Source organism: Furipterus horrens, unplaced genomic scaffold, assembly GCF_987537825.1.
Source record: "Furipterus horrens unplaced genomic scaffold, mFurHor1.1.pri manual_scaffold_9, whole genome shotgun sequence".
In the NCBI taxonomy this organism is placed as follows: domain Eukaryota; kingdom Metazoa; phylum Chordata; class Mammalia; order Chiroptera; family Furipteridae; genus Furipterus; species Furipterus horrens.
The window spans coordinates 51,449,200-51,463,039 of record NW_028327179.1 but is presented as its reverse complement, the minus strand read 5'-3'; the positions used below and the strand labels follow the sequence as shown (position 1 = coordinate 51,463,039).

Here is a 13,840-nt window from a genome sequence, read left to right as displayed (position 1 = left end):
AATGATAGTTTCCAATGAGCTGGTGTTTAATCCATAATCACATCTCTTTCTAGAAAATCACTTCCATCTCTGCTGATCTAGATTTGACAAGTAGATGTTTCACTCTTGTTCATATCCATTGCTGTACTCTGATCTCTCCCAAGTGTCTTCCTTCTTGATGTTGATGTACAAAAGCTGTTATTCAATTTGTTTAGCTTGTGCTCATTCTAGAGAATATTGGCTTAGCAGAACTGTAGAAAGAACGGGGGGGAGATGGGGAAGAAAAAGAGAAAAGCAAGAAAAATGCATCAATTTTTAGCAAGATTATTGTGCATGTTTATCACAGAAAACCTACATCAACAAATGGTTCAGATGCACTCGCCATTAAAGAAGCCAGAAGAGGTTTCTGTTCCATTTAACAAACAGCATAGTCTTCTGGCAAAGGCCCCCCTATAACCCAGACATTCATATTCCCCAGATCTGGGTAAAGATTACAGGCTTCTTTGAAGGAACAAAGAAGAATGTGAAGTGATACCAGGCATCATCAATTTTGTTTGTTGTTTTTTATGGCCTGGCACAGAAAATACCTCATTTGGATGCTTACCTTTCCCCTCCAAGATTTATTTATTTGTTATACAAAAAATCTTATAACACCTAGAAAAGAAATGATAATAAAGCTGAATCACTCACAATCCAATCACCTTGAGACACCAACTGTTTTATTTCCTTTTCTTATCTAGATATGCACTTACTACTTCCGGTGTAGACAGACATGCTGCGTCTGTCTCCCTCTACAACTAAGAAGGAATACAACTACCTCAAAACTAGAAACAACCAGAAGTTCCAGAAAATCAAACTACATGGAAGTCCAGCAAACAAAGATATAAGAAGAAATACTCATCCAGACAGGTAGGAGGGCTGGAGCCAGGGCGGAGAGGACACGATGTGGTGGTGGCAGTGGTGGCAGCAGCGGCGGGCCAGCAGAAAGCGCAATCACATATTTAAAAAAGTTAGGAGGGACACCTGGGGAGCGTTCCCACCTCCACACTGGTCCTTGCAGCTCACAGTCCCAGCATCGGGGAAAATCAAGCCTCATTGCTTCTGACTGTGCACACCAGTGGAGATTGGGACAGAGACAGAAACTGCCGGTCTCAGCAGAGTCCACTCATTTAAAGGGCCCCCATGGTCTAGAATGTCCACAGACCCACCCACTCTGGGAATGATGGCCAGGGCAGCAGCTAGAGGGGTGCCAGTCAGGTGCGGAAGTGGGAGATGTGCCTGGAAAAGGGGCGAGTGCTAGGCTGGCGGATCATTCCCTCTCGAACCCCTCCCCTACATACAGCGCCACAACGTGGTGAAACAGGTCGCCCTGTACTGACAAATCCCTAAGGCTCTGCCCCTTACAATGTAACAGGATCGACAGCTCTCCCTGGGACATGGAGGCAGACAAACACAGGAGCCTGTCAGAATGAGGAGACAGAGAAGTATGGCCCAAAAGGGGCAATGGATCAAGGTTCCAGTGGGAGAACTAAGCGACAAGGAGAGAGCCAACCTCACAGATGAGGAGATACACAACCTAACAGACACAGAATTCAAAACACTGGTGATAAAGATGCTCACAGGCTTGACAGATATGCTTGAGTACGGGAAACGCATAAGAGAAGAAGTAAAGGCCATGCTAAGTGAAACAAAGGAAAGTGCACACAAAACCAGTGGTAAAGGGAAGGAAACCGGGGTTCAAATAAATGATTTGGAACATAAGGAAGAAAAAAAAGTCAACCAGTGCAGAATATGGAAGCAAGAATTGAAAAAAATGAGGAAACTCCCCAAATTTTGTGAAGGAGATGGACATACAGGTCCAGGAAGCTTAGGGGTTCTGGGCGAGCTAGACCCAGAGGGGACCACACCAGGATACATCATGACTAAGATGCCAAAGGTGAAAGATAAAAACAGAGTCCTAGGGGCAGCAAGAGAGAGGCAGAAGGTAGCCTACAGGGGGGTGCCTATAGGACGATCAGCTGATTTCTCAGAGGACACTTTGCAGGCAGGAAGGGACTGGCAAGCAGTATTCATTGTGATGGAAGGCAACCTGTAACCAGGATTACTCTATCCAGGAAAGCTATCATTTGGAATGGAAGGGCAGGTGAAGTGCTTCCCAGACAAGGTGAAACTAAAGGAGCTCATCATCACCAAGCCATTATTATATGAAATGTCAAAGGGATTTACTTAAGAAAAAGAAGATCAAAACTATGAACACTAAAATGACAACAAACTCACAACTATCAACAACTGAATCTAAAAAATAAAACCAAAATCCAACTAAGCAAACCAGAATAGAAACAGAATCATAGGTATGGGAATCACTTGGAGGGTTATCAGCTGGGAGAGGGGAGGGGGAGAAATGGGGAATGGTGCAGGGATTGAGAAGCATAATTGGTTCATACAAAATAGACAGGGGGATGTTAAGAATAATATAGGAAAGGGTGAACCCAAAGAACTTATATGCATGACCCATGGACATGAACTAAGGGGGGTGGGATCACTGGAGGGAAGGGGGATACTGGGCAGAGGGGAGCAAAGGGGAAAAAATTAATAAAATATACTTAAAGAATAAATATGCACTTACTTCATATAGTTGGATCATAGTATAGATGACGCTTTTTAAAAATTTATTGTTTTTCTATTACAGTTGTCCTACATTTTCCCCTATTGCTTCCCCTCAGCCTGCCCACCCTTTCTTCCACAGTCAATCCCCACCCCTTTGTCCATGTCCATGGGTCATTTATACTAGTTCCTTGACTAGATCCCTCCCCTTCTTATCAATCTTCTCTCCCTCCCCCCTCCTTCCTTGTCAATGTTAGTCTGCTCCTTGTTTACATGCCTCTGGTTGAATTTTGCTCATTTGTTTGTGTTGTTCTTTAGTTTCCTGTATTAGGTGTTATATATGGTATTCGTCTTTCATTGCCTGGCTTATTTCAGTAAGCATAATTCTCTCTAGTTCCATTTATGTTGTTGCAAATGGTAGGAGTTCCTTCTTTCTTTCTGCTGCATAGTATTCCATTGTGTAAATGTATCACAGTTTTTTAATCCACTCATCACAGGATAAGGTTATGGTATCTGAATGAATGTTAGAGAGTCCTCTGCAAGATTCTGTTGTTTTTTTCCAGTATTTATGCCCTTGTTTTTCAACACACTTTAAAAAATATTATGCACATTATAATTTTTAATGAACTCTCAGTGAGAGAACTCAATTACTTTAATGTACCCAGACCACACAGGAGATAATTGAAATATGATCATGCCATAATGATGATTAGTCTGTAATGATCTTCTGAGATTGAATCATACTGGCAGAAGTCCTATGGAAGGGAATGCTTTCTTCATATATTGTTAGAAGCAACATAAGCCATCCATAGATTTTACAGAGTATTATGGGAGTTTCTGAACCTTGAATGGTCTCTGCTCTGGTGCTATCGAGATGCTTTTGCTAGATGGAATCCAAAGTCAAGTTTGTGGATCCAGAATTCCACTACTCTAGTGTTCTTCATTCTGGATATTTTTAAATTTAAAATCCACAAAGCTGAATGTCTGCTTTTTCCAGCAACATCCATGAAAGGTGCTGGCTGGGGTGGAGGGAGGAGGGAGTGGTGTAAACATATCAAAGCGAATAAGGAAATGGGTTTGAAAAGTGGCTATGCATGTGGAAGAGAAGATAGGTATGGAAGTTCCCAGGGCTATATGTGTGGGAGACCGGTATGTATGGTATGGAGGGCAGTAGCCACTGTGTGGAGTCAGGACCAGAATATGGACCTATAAGCCTTAACTGGCTGGCAAATGTACCCCCACATACAATACTGCCAGTCCCATACTCTGGGGGGTTTTAAAGTAGAATAGGAATGCAATGTACTCTTTGAAGCTAATGAAGCCTGCTTGCTCTGTGTAGCCCCAACTTCTTACCAATAAAATGTGAAAACAAGATGTTTAAAAAAAAAGACTTCTGTGATATACCTTGGTGTCTCACAGTCTTGTTACCTATCTCCCTATGCTGACTTATGTTTCCCTTTGCTGTTACTCCCAACCATTTGGTGGAGGTCTGCATGCTTACCCCATGCATTTATGCATGTAGCAAACTCAATAAAAACCCTGACTGAGAAAAGAGTGATCAGTGATCTCCTATGAGAGACACTCACCCTTCTCTCTCCTCAGACAATTTATTTCTGAGTCAGTTTTTTCATTCGTACTGCGGGATCTTCAGTACAGGGAACCTCACATATATGTGTGTGATACAGGGGAAGAGGGAAGCAAGGGGATAGTCCCCATTCTCTTGAGTTCACAAATAAATATACCTGTACTTCTGATTTCATGATAGGAAAAGCTGCTTTGGTGTAAACCATTTATTGGCATCTAGGACCGGAGACTCCTCCATTCTCTTTCGCCAGCTCTAAGCCCCCTAATTTGGCTTTATGATATCCCAGTGGACTGGAAAGAGAGCAAATGGAGGTGATTAGCCCCCATTAGATTAGCATCCAGAGCAATGACACCCAAGCTTGGGAAGAAGAAGGCAGCTTCCTGTGGGGTAGGCATCTCCCTTGTAGGAAGGGGACATTTATGGTCACTCTCACAAAGGTTCCTATTTACACACCACCATTTGGGTGCAGAGTCCAGGGGCTGACCAGGACAGGTCATTCATTACCAACCCTTATTGGATCTGCTCTGGTCTTGGGTTACCTGTAGCCTCCATGTGGTTAAATCCCTTGTTGGATCCCCCACTGTAAACTCACCATTGATTACTCAACCCTCCCTTCTTTTTAAAAAAATTTAAATCATTTTTAATTTTTTCAATTACAGTTCCACATACATTATTATATTAGTTTCTGATGTACACCCCAGTGATTTGTCATTATATAACTCATTAAATGATCATCTCGATTAATCTAGTACACATCTGACACCATACATAGTTATCAAAACATTACTGACTAAATTCCCTATGCTATGCTTTACATCCTCATGACTATTCTGTAACAACTAATTTGTACTTCTTAATCCCTTCACCTTTTTCATACATCCCCCGAATCCTCCTCCCATCTGGCAACTGTCAAAATGTTCTCTGTAGCTATGGGTCTGTTTCTGTTATGCTTGTTTGTTTATTTTGTTTTTTATTTTAAGATTCATTTGCTGATGGATTTGTATTTATTGCCTTTCATTGTTCATATTTTTTATCCTTTTTTCCTTCTTTTCTTAAAGAAAATCCTTTAACATTTCATGTAATACTGATTTGGTGGTGATGAACTCCTTTAGCTTTTCCTTGTCTGGGAACTCTTTCTTTGTCCTTCAATTTTAAATGATAGCTTTGCTGGGTAGAGTAATCTTGGTTGTAGGTCCTCATTTTTCATCCCTTTGAATATTTCTTGCCAATTCCTCTGGCCTGCAAAGTTTCTGTTGAGAAATCAGCTGACAGTTTTATGGGAGTTCCCTTGTAGGTAATTAACTGCTTTTCTCTTGGGGCTTTAAGATTCTCTCTTTGTCTTTAACCTTTTGCATTTTAATTGTGATGTATCTTGGGGTGGGTCTCTCTAGGTTCATCTTGTTTGGTCTTTCTATGCTTCCTGGATTTATATGTCTACTTACTTGACCAGATTAGAGAAGTTTTCTGTCATCATTTTTTCAAATAGGTTTTCAGACTCTTGCTCCTCCCATGATGTGAATATTGGTATGCATAAAGTTGATTCAGAGTTTCCTTAAGATTACTTCTTTTTTTGGATTATTTTTCTTTTTGCTGTTCTGATTGAGTGTTTTTTTGCTTCCTTATATACCAAATCACTGATGTGAGTTTTGGTTTTATCTACTTTGTTGATTCCCTGTAAATTATTTTTCACTTTAGTTAGTGTTTCCTTCACTCCCGACTGGTTCTTCTTTATGGTTCCCATGTTCTTTAAAAAAAAATCCTCACCCAAGGATATGTTTATTGATGAGAGGGAGAAAGAGAGAGAGAGAGAGAGAGAGAGAGAGAGAGAGAGAGAGAGAGAGAGACATTGGCATTGATGTCATCAATCAGTTGTCTCCCATGTCTCCCATACACATTGAAGTTCTCTCCAAGTTCAACTGCTCTTTCCTAAGTTCATTGAGTAACCTTATAACCAGTGTTTTGAACTCTGCATCTAGTAGATTGCTTGTCTCTGTTTGTTTAGCTCTTTTTCTGGAATTTTGTTCTGTTCTTTCATATGGGATATGCTTCTTTGTTTCCTCATTTTGGCAGGCTCACTGTGTTTGTTTCTATGTATTAGGTAGAACTGCTACATTTCCTGGGCTTGGTAGGTGTCCTATATGGCCCAGTGACACAGCCTCCCCAATCATCCAAGTCGGGCATCCCAGTTGTGTCCCCTACCCCCTTGAAGGCTGTGTACACCCTCCTCTTATAGTTGAGCCTTGATTGCTGTTGGTACCTCAATGGGAGGAATTTTTCCCCAGGCCAGTCTACTGCAAGGACTGGCTGTTACCATCGACCACCATGCAGTATCACTTGTTCAGGGCCCATTCCACAGAACAGGACCTACTTCAGTGGGGCTCTGGTACCCACTTAGTCTGGTTCTTGAGTGTGTTCCTGTGGAGGTGGTTGGGTGGTGTTTTGACATGGTCTGAAGCTATCCACCTGGTCCACTGGCTCTGGGGCCTCCTGGGAGGTACAGGCTAAAATCAGCCACTACTTTGTTCTGCCCAGGACCACCCAGTAGCACCCAGCTGGCTGCTACTTGTGCTGGGCTTGGCAGTACCCAGGAGAAGTCAACTTGTGAACTGTGTCTGACTGCTACTAGTGCTGGGCCTGGAGCCACACAATGATGAGTATGAAGCATACTGAGGCAAGCTGCTGCCTGTTTGAGAGATTTTAGAAAATTCTGAGGCATGAGCCAAGACAGACCATTCATATGGGAAAGGCACTGGAAACAGCTTGGTGGGCCCACAAGTTTTGCGGGGCAGGGTCTTGGGGAATCACCAGGGCAGGGCAAACAGTGTGAGCCAGGTTGATGGAGATTCAGATATGTGGCCTGCCTAGTGGCTCTGGGGTTGGGGTAGGGCTCATAAAGAAAACGATGGCCCCTTTCAGCACTTTTGTCTGGGACAAAGCTGCACACTCCCAGCATTCTCCCTGATGCCAGACACTTCATTTCCTTCCCATATGCCTTTGGTGCCTTTCGAGCTGTTGTCCCTAGGCTGGACCTCAGAGGGAGTGAGTCTACATAGTCTATGCATGGGTCCTTTAGGAATAACTGCCTGGGACTCCAGAAGCCCTCTGCCTCACTCAGCCTCAATCTCTGTGAGTTTTTATAGCCAGAAGTTATGGGGACCTCTCTTCTCAGCTCTGGAATCTGGGCTTGGGGGCCTGGTATGGGTCTCAGGCTCCTTGCTCCTCAGGGAGGACCTCAGCAGCAGAGATATCCCTCCCTATTTTGATCTGCCACATGTGGGTGTGGGACCAGTCTGTTTCACATCTCCTTCCCTCCTTTCAGTCTCGATGTGGCTTCTTCTTTAAATCCCTAATTGTAGGACTTCTATTCAGGTGGTTCTGAATGATGGTTGTTCTGTAGTTTAGTTGTAGTTTTGACATGGTTGAGGGAGGATGTGCATACCACATTTACCTATGCTGCCATCTTTACTGGAAGTCCTCAGCCCTTTCCTCTTAAAGCTTTTTTCTTTGTTCAGTTGTTAACATTGGGAACACATTGCTTATCCATCATATCAGTGTTGGGCAGGGAGCTGAGAAGAGAACGGAAACAGAGAGTGAAGTCAGTGAAACAGCCCTGCACTAGGGTGAGGCCAGTGAGACTCCAGGGTACAAGATTTAAAAAGATGATAATTCTCAGGGTTTTGGAAATGTAGGGTGATTGCGTCCTTAAATTTTGTACACTAGATGTCTCATCCTAGACCCAGTCCTACTGGGGAGCACCAGCTGTCATCACAAAGCCTCCTAGGAATGTTTGATTGAGCTTGAGTTACTGAGACACTGCTACCACTGTGCGTTTTTCCTTCCTAGTGCATGACATCACAATGCAACAGGAACTCCAGGGTATGTGAGAATTCTGCATTTCATGCCAGGCTAAAAATAACCAGCACACATTTGTTGCAGTGATGATCAGAATACAAACACTCCCTTTACAATATCAGAAAAACACTTTATTGTGGGGAGTAAAATTAGAGAACTACTACAATGACTTAAATGGCATGCAAAGTGAAGAATTTTCCACCTAAAGGCATTACGTAAAAAACAATAAAAGGCAGGGTTTTTCTCTGAGGTTGCCTCCATAACTCCTTCAGTCTAGTGACTGTGAGACACAAAGGCAGTTTGCAGAATTTAGTGGAAACATTAGTGTTGTTACACTGTGAATTTTGCATTGTAAAACATTCTACTTTTTTCAAAACTTTTGCTTGACATTTCCCATGCACCATGGATGTTACATAGCTCAGGGGAGGCAATTGAAAAGATGTCATATTCTCCCGGGTTTGTACAGAGCAGAACTGAATAAAAAGTCATTCAATGGTGCTTTGAATCTTTGTTCAATCAGGTTTGCCCTTGTAACATGTCACGGGCTCTGACTTGCCTATGCTCCATTTCCATGGGGATCTTTGCAAATCCTTTCTGAAGCTGTCATTTGAACCACTGCTCATGAGAACGGCATTTGTAATGACCACGTTGTTCTGTTTAAATGGTTTGTTGTTGAATTTTCTATGTGTTTGGGGACTTTGAAAGGTCTCCTGTGGTCAACTTCTGCTGATTGTTTCTATCTGAACTATTCAATTAGGGCCTGGAACTCCCACTGTCATGATAGCTGGGAGGCAGGTATTGTCTGAGTGAAAGAAAATGTTTGGTGGGAGCATCAGGCTTTTAGCAGAATGGCTTACAGAATCTTTGGTGTAGAAGGAGAATGAGTCAGTCAGAACAAGACAAAGACCATATGATTTCACTTATATGTGGAATCTAAAGAACAATACAAACAAACAAAACAGAAACAGACTCATAGATACAGAGAACAGATTGATATTTGCCAGTGGAGAGAGGTGTTGGGAGACTGGATAAGAGAGGTGGAAGGACTGACAAGTACAGACTGGTAGTTAGAAAATAGTCATGGGAATGTAAATAGTTGTCGGCAGCCGTCCGTCTCGAGAGACGATGGTGTAGCTTCTTAAAAGTCTATCTGCACCGCCGAGAATGGCTGTGCAGTCCGACTCGGGAGTGACACGGTATCTGTCTCCTCCCGTGTTGAATCGACATCTTGCGATGACGCTGGAGTGTCCTCTCCAGTGAAGTGAAGCTACAGAGCCTGGGCAGGGTGATATGGAGGGTCTGCTGTTGCCCATGCAGCAGGCCCCCCCTCTCTTCTCAGCTGAACGGTCCAAGGGAAAGACGGAGTCAATACAGCTTGGCTTCAGGTGCGCCGCAGGAGTTGCCGGTGTTGACTACAACGTCAAACCGCCTTAGGGACTCCGGCTCCGGATTTTCTGTCGGGGTTTACTCCCTTAGCCTTTCCCCTGAAGAGGTATGCCGCAAGGCAGCGGAGGTTTTTTGGAGTCAGAGTTTTCCTTCTCTGATGTGCCCTGACTGGAAGATCGAACCAGCGACACTTAGCTCGCAGGCCGACGCTCAATCCACTGAGCCAAACCAGCCAGGGCCAATGTAAATAGTACAGCATAGGAAATACCGTCAATAATATTGTAATAATTATGTATGGTGCCAAGTGGGTCATAGAATTATTGGTGGAAACATTTTGTATAATATATGATTCTATAACCACTATGATGTACACCTGAAACTAATACAAAATAATATTTAATGTAAACTGTAATTGAAAAAAAATATGAAAAATAAATGTGTGCAGGAGGAATTTCAGGCTTTTTCTCATTGGCTCTATAGATTCAGTTATTTTATCCCATTCTATTGTTTCAGACTGCACCTACCTCTAACAGAGTATTCCGATACCACTTATCTCTAGGCAGTGCCCTGAAAATAATATGCCACCATTTGTGTCTTTAGGTGCTATACACTAGATGTGCCCCACAGTGGGCATGGCAGGTTAAAGACGGCTACAGATTCTTTTCCATTCTTCCCATTGAGAGGCTGGGTCTATGTTCTCCTCCCCTTGAATCTGGGTAATAAGAGTAAGAGTATAGGTGTAACAGAGAGGTTTGGCCAGATAGCTGGACAGAGGGGAGGATGGACTCCATATCCCCCGGGAAGGGTAAACAACTAATGTGGCTCATGACACAGCTTGCACAGAGCCTGCTCGGGCTGAAAAGGTCACAACACACATGTAACAAGATGAAACTCCAGCCCAGGCAGAGATGTTGTGCCCATGCACCTGGATAGTGAAATGCTTTGACTTTAAAAACAGAATGTGCCCAGAAGCTCTCTCTTTCCTTCCCCCTTGCTAGCCCTGTTTGCGGATCAGGGGGCCTGAGTTCCTGTGCCAGTGGGCCCTGGAGACTGCATGGTCAGGCTACAAGCCCGAGTCCCTTCCTGTGCAAAAAGGAGCAGCAGTGCTGGTGACTGGCATAGCCTGAAGCTGGACTGTGACCGGGAACCTGCCAAGCTGCCTGGATGATTGTGCTGCAGCCCCCTGCATATCTCAAAGAATGACATTTTTAAATGGGAGAAGGGAATTCCAGGCACGTCCTTGAACTGAGCTGGCAAGCAGTGGAGGGGTTATTTTCTTTTGGGTGTTTTAAAGGGAATAAGCTTTGAGGCAGAAACCCATTAACTTCCAAATTGTATAGCTTTTAAATAAACAACCCTTTTCTTTTTTCATCAAATGTCTGCTTCCAGAATTTATGGGTGGTGGGCAGCAGACTCCCATGTGGCTCTATGATAACATAGGCAGTTTATTTTTTATTGTGGTAAAAATCACATAAAACAAGATTTACAATCTTAACCATTTTTAAGTATATGGTTCAGTAAGTAGTGTTAAGCATATTTATATTGTTGTGAAATATATCTCCAAAACTTTTCTATCTTGCAAAGTCTAACACTACAGCCACTAAACAACACTCCTCTTTTCCCCTTCCTCATCCCTTTAGTAACCCCCATTTTGCTTTCTCTTTCTATGAATTTGATGATCTTAGATAGTTGCTATAAGTGGAATCATATAGTATTTGTCTTTTTGTAACTGGCATATTTCGCTTAGCATATAATAGCCTCAAAGTTCATTTAAGTAACATGTAGCAAGATTCTTTTCTTTTTTTAAAGTTTCTCTTTTTTTATTGTATTTTTTCCATTACCATTTATTTCCCTTATACCTGTCTCCCACCTGCAATCACCACACTGCTATCCGTGTCCATGAGTCCTTTTTCCTTTTTGCTCAATCCCTCCACCCCTAACCCTGCCCCTACTAAGCTGTCAGCCTGCTCTCTATCTATGAGTCTGTCTCTATTTTGCTTGTTAGTCAGTTGGTTCTTTAGATTCCACATATGAGTAAAGTCACACAGTATTTGTCTTTCTCTTACTGGCTATTTTACATAGCATAATGTTCTCCAGGTCCACCCATGCTGTTGCAAAGAGTACATTTTTCTTCTTCTTTTCAGCCAAGTAGTATTCCATTGTGTAAATGTCCCATAGTTGTTTTTAACCACTCATCTACTGATGGATACTTGGTCTGCTCCCATATCTTGGCGATTGTAAATAACAATGCAATGAACATAGGGGTGTTTATGTTCTTTCAAATTAGTATTTTGAGTTTCTTCAGATATAGTCACAGAAGTAGGATTGCTGAGTCATAAAGAAGTTCCATTTTTAATTTTTTTAGGCATCCCCATATGCTTTCCATAGTGGCTGCACCAATCTGCATTCCCATCCATGGTGTAAAAGGGTTCTCCTTTCTCCACATCCTTCCAGCACTTATTGTCTATTGATTTATTGATGATAGCTACTCTGACTGGTGTGAGATGATACCTCACTGTGGTTTTAATTTGCAATCCTCTGATGATTAGTGACATTGAGCATCTTTTCATATGTCTATTGGCCATCTGTATGTCCTCTTTGGAAGTTTTCTATTAAGGTCCTTTGCCTATTTTTTAAATTGGGTTGTTTGTTTTTTTGATGGTGAGGTTTATTAAGTTCTTAATAAATTTGGATATTAACTCCTTATCAGATCTATCAGCAAATATGTTCTCTCATTCTGTGGGTTGTCTTTTTATTTTGTTGGTAATTTCCTTTGCTGTGCAAAAACTTTTTAGTTTGATGTAGCCTCATTTGTTTATTATTTCTTTTGTTTCCCTTGCCTGGGGCAATATGATATGTCAGATAAACTATTGCTACTAGCAATCTGAGATTTTACTGCCTATCTTTTCTTTTAGGATTTTTATGGTTTCAGGTCTAACATTTTAAGTCTTTTATCTATTTTGAATTTATTCTTGTGTGTGGTGTAAGAAGGTGGTCTAGTTTCATTTTCTGCACATATCTGTCCAATTTCCCCAACACTATTTATTGAGTAAGTTATCTTTAGCCCATTTTATGTGCTTGCTTCCTCTGTTGAATATTGATAGACTATAAAGGCATGGGTTTATTTCTGGGCTGTCTATTCTGTTCCATTGACTATGTGTCCATTTTTACGCCAGTTCCATTTTTTTTTTTTATTACTATGGCCTTATAGTATAGTTTGATATTAGATAGTGTGATTCCTCCAGCTTTGTTCTTCTTTCTCAGGATCACTGTTGCTATGTAGGACCTTTTGTGGTTCCATATAAATTTTTGAAATATTTGTTCCAGTTCTGTGAAATACATAATTGAAATCTTGATAGGCATTGCATTGAATCTATAGATTGCTTTGGGTAGTATGGACATTTTAGGGATGTTAACTTTTCCTGTCCATGAACATAGTACGTGCTTCCATTTATTTATATCTTCTTCAATTTATTTCTTCAGTGTTTTACAATTTCCTGAGAACAGGTCTTTTACATCCTTGGTTAGGTTTATTCCTAGGTATTTTAATCTTTTTGAAGCAATCCTGAATGTGATAGTTTTCTAAATTTTCCTTTCTGATATTTTATTATTGGCATATAAAATGCAACTGGTTTCTGGATATTAATTTTGTATCCGCTTTTTTACTAAATTCATGTATCAGTGCTAGTAATTTCTTGATGGAATCTTTAGAGTTCTCTATGTAGACTTTCATGTCACCTGCAAGTAAAGACAGTTTTACTTCTTCCTTTCCAATTTGGTTGCTGTTTATTTCTTCTTCTTTTCTGATTGCTGTGGCTAGGACTTCCAGTACTATGTTGACTAGAGAGGTGAAAGCGGACATCCCTGTCTTGTTCCTGATCTTAAGGGGAATGCTTGTAGTTTTTGCCCATTGAGTATGATGCTGGCAGTGGGTTGTCATATATGGCCTTTAGTATGTTTAGGTATGTTCCCTCTATTCCCACTTTACTGAGAGTTTTTATCACAAATGGATGCTGGATTTTTACCAAATGCTTTTTCTGCATCTATTGATATAATCATGTAGTTTTTATCCTTCATTTTGTTTATGTCATATATCACATTTAATGATTTGCAAATGTTGTACCAACCTTGCATTCCTGGAATAAATCACACTTGATCATGGTGTATGCTAATGTTTTCTTGAAGATTTTAACATTTATGTTCATCAGGGATTATGGCCTATAATTTTCTTTCTTTTTTTGTAGTATCTTTATCTAGTTTTAGAATTAAGATAATGCTGGTTTTGTAAAATGAGTATGGGAGTCTTCCTTCCTCTTGAATTTTTTGAAATGGTTTGAGAAGGAGAGGTGTTTGTTCTTGAAATGTTTGGTAATATTTACCTGTGAAGCCATCTGGTCCTGGGCTTCTGTTTGTTGGAAGTTTTTGATTACTGCT

At 41.4% G+C, this 13,840-nt stretch overlaps 1 protein-coding gene across 1 annotated transcript in view; it reads right to left on the bottom strand.

Annotated features, from left to right (window-relative positions):
* Positions 1-13,840, bottom strand: part of LHFPL3 (LHFPL tetraspan subfamily member 3) — a 694,186-nt gene continuing 680,346 nt past the window's right edge. The window contains exon 4 of the mRNA XM_090287315.1: positions 1-230. The gene's annotated coding sequence lies outside the window, so the exon portion shown is untranslated. The remainder of the gene's footprint in view (positions 231-13,840) is intronic.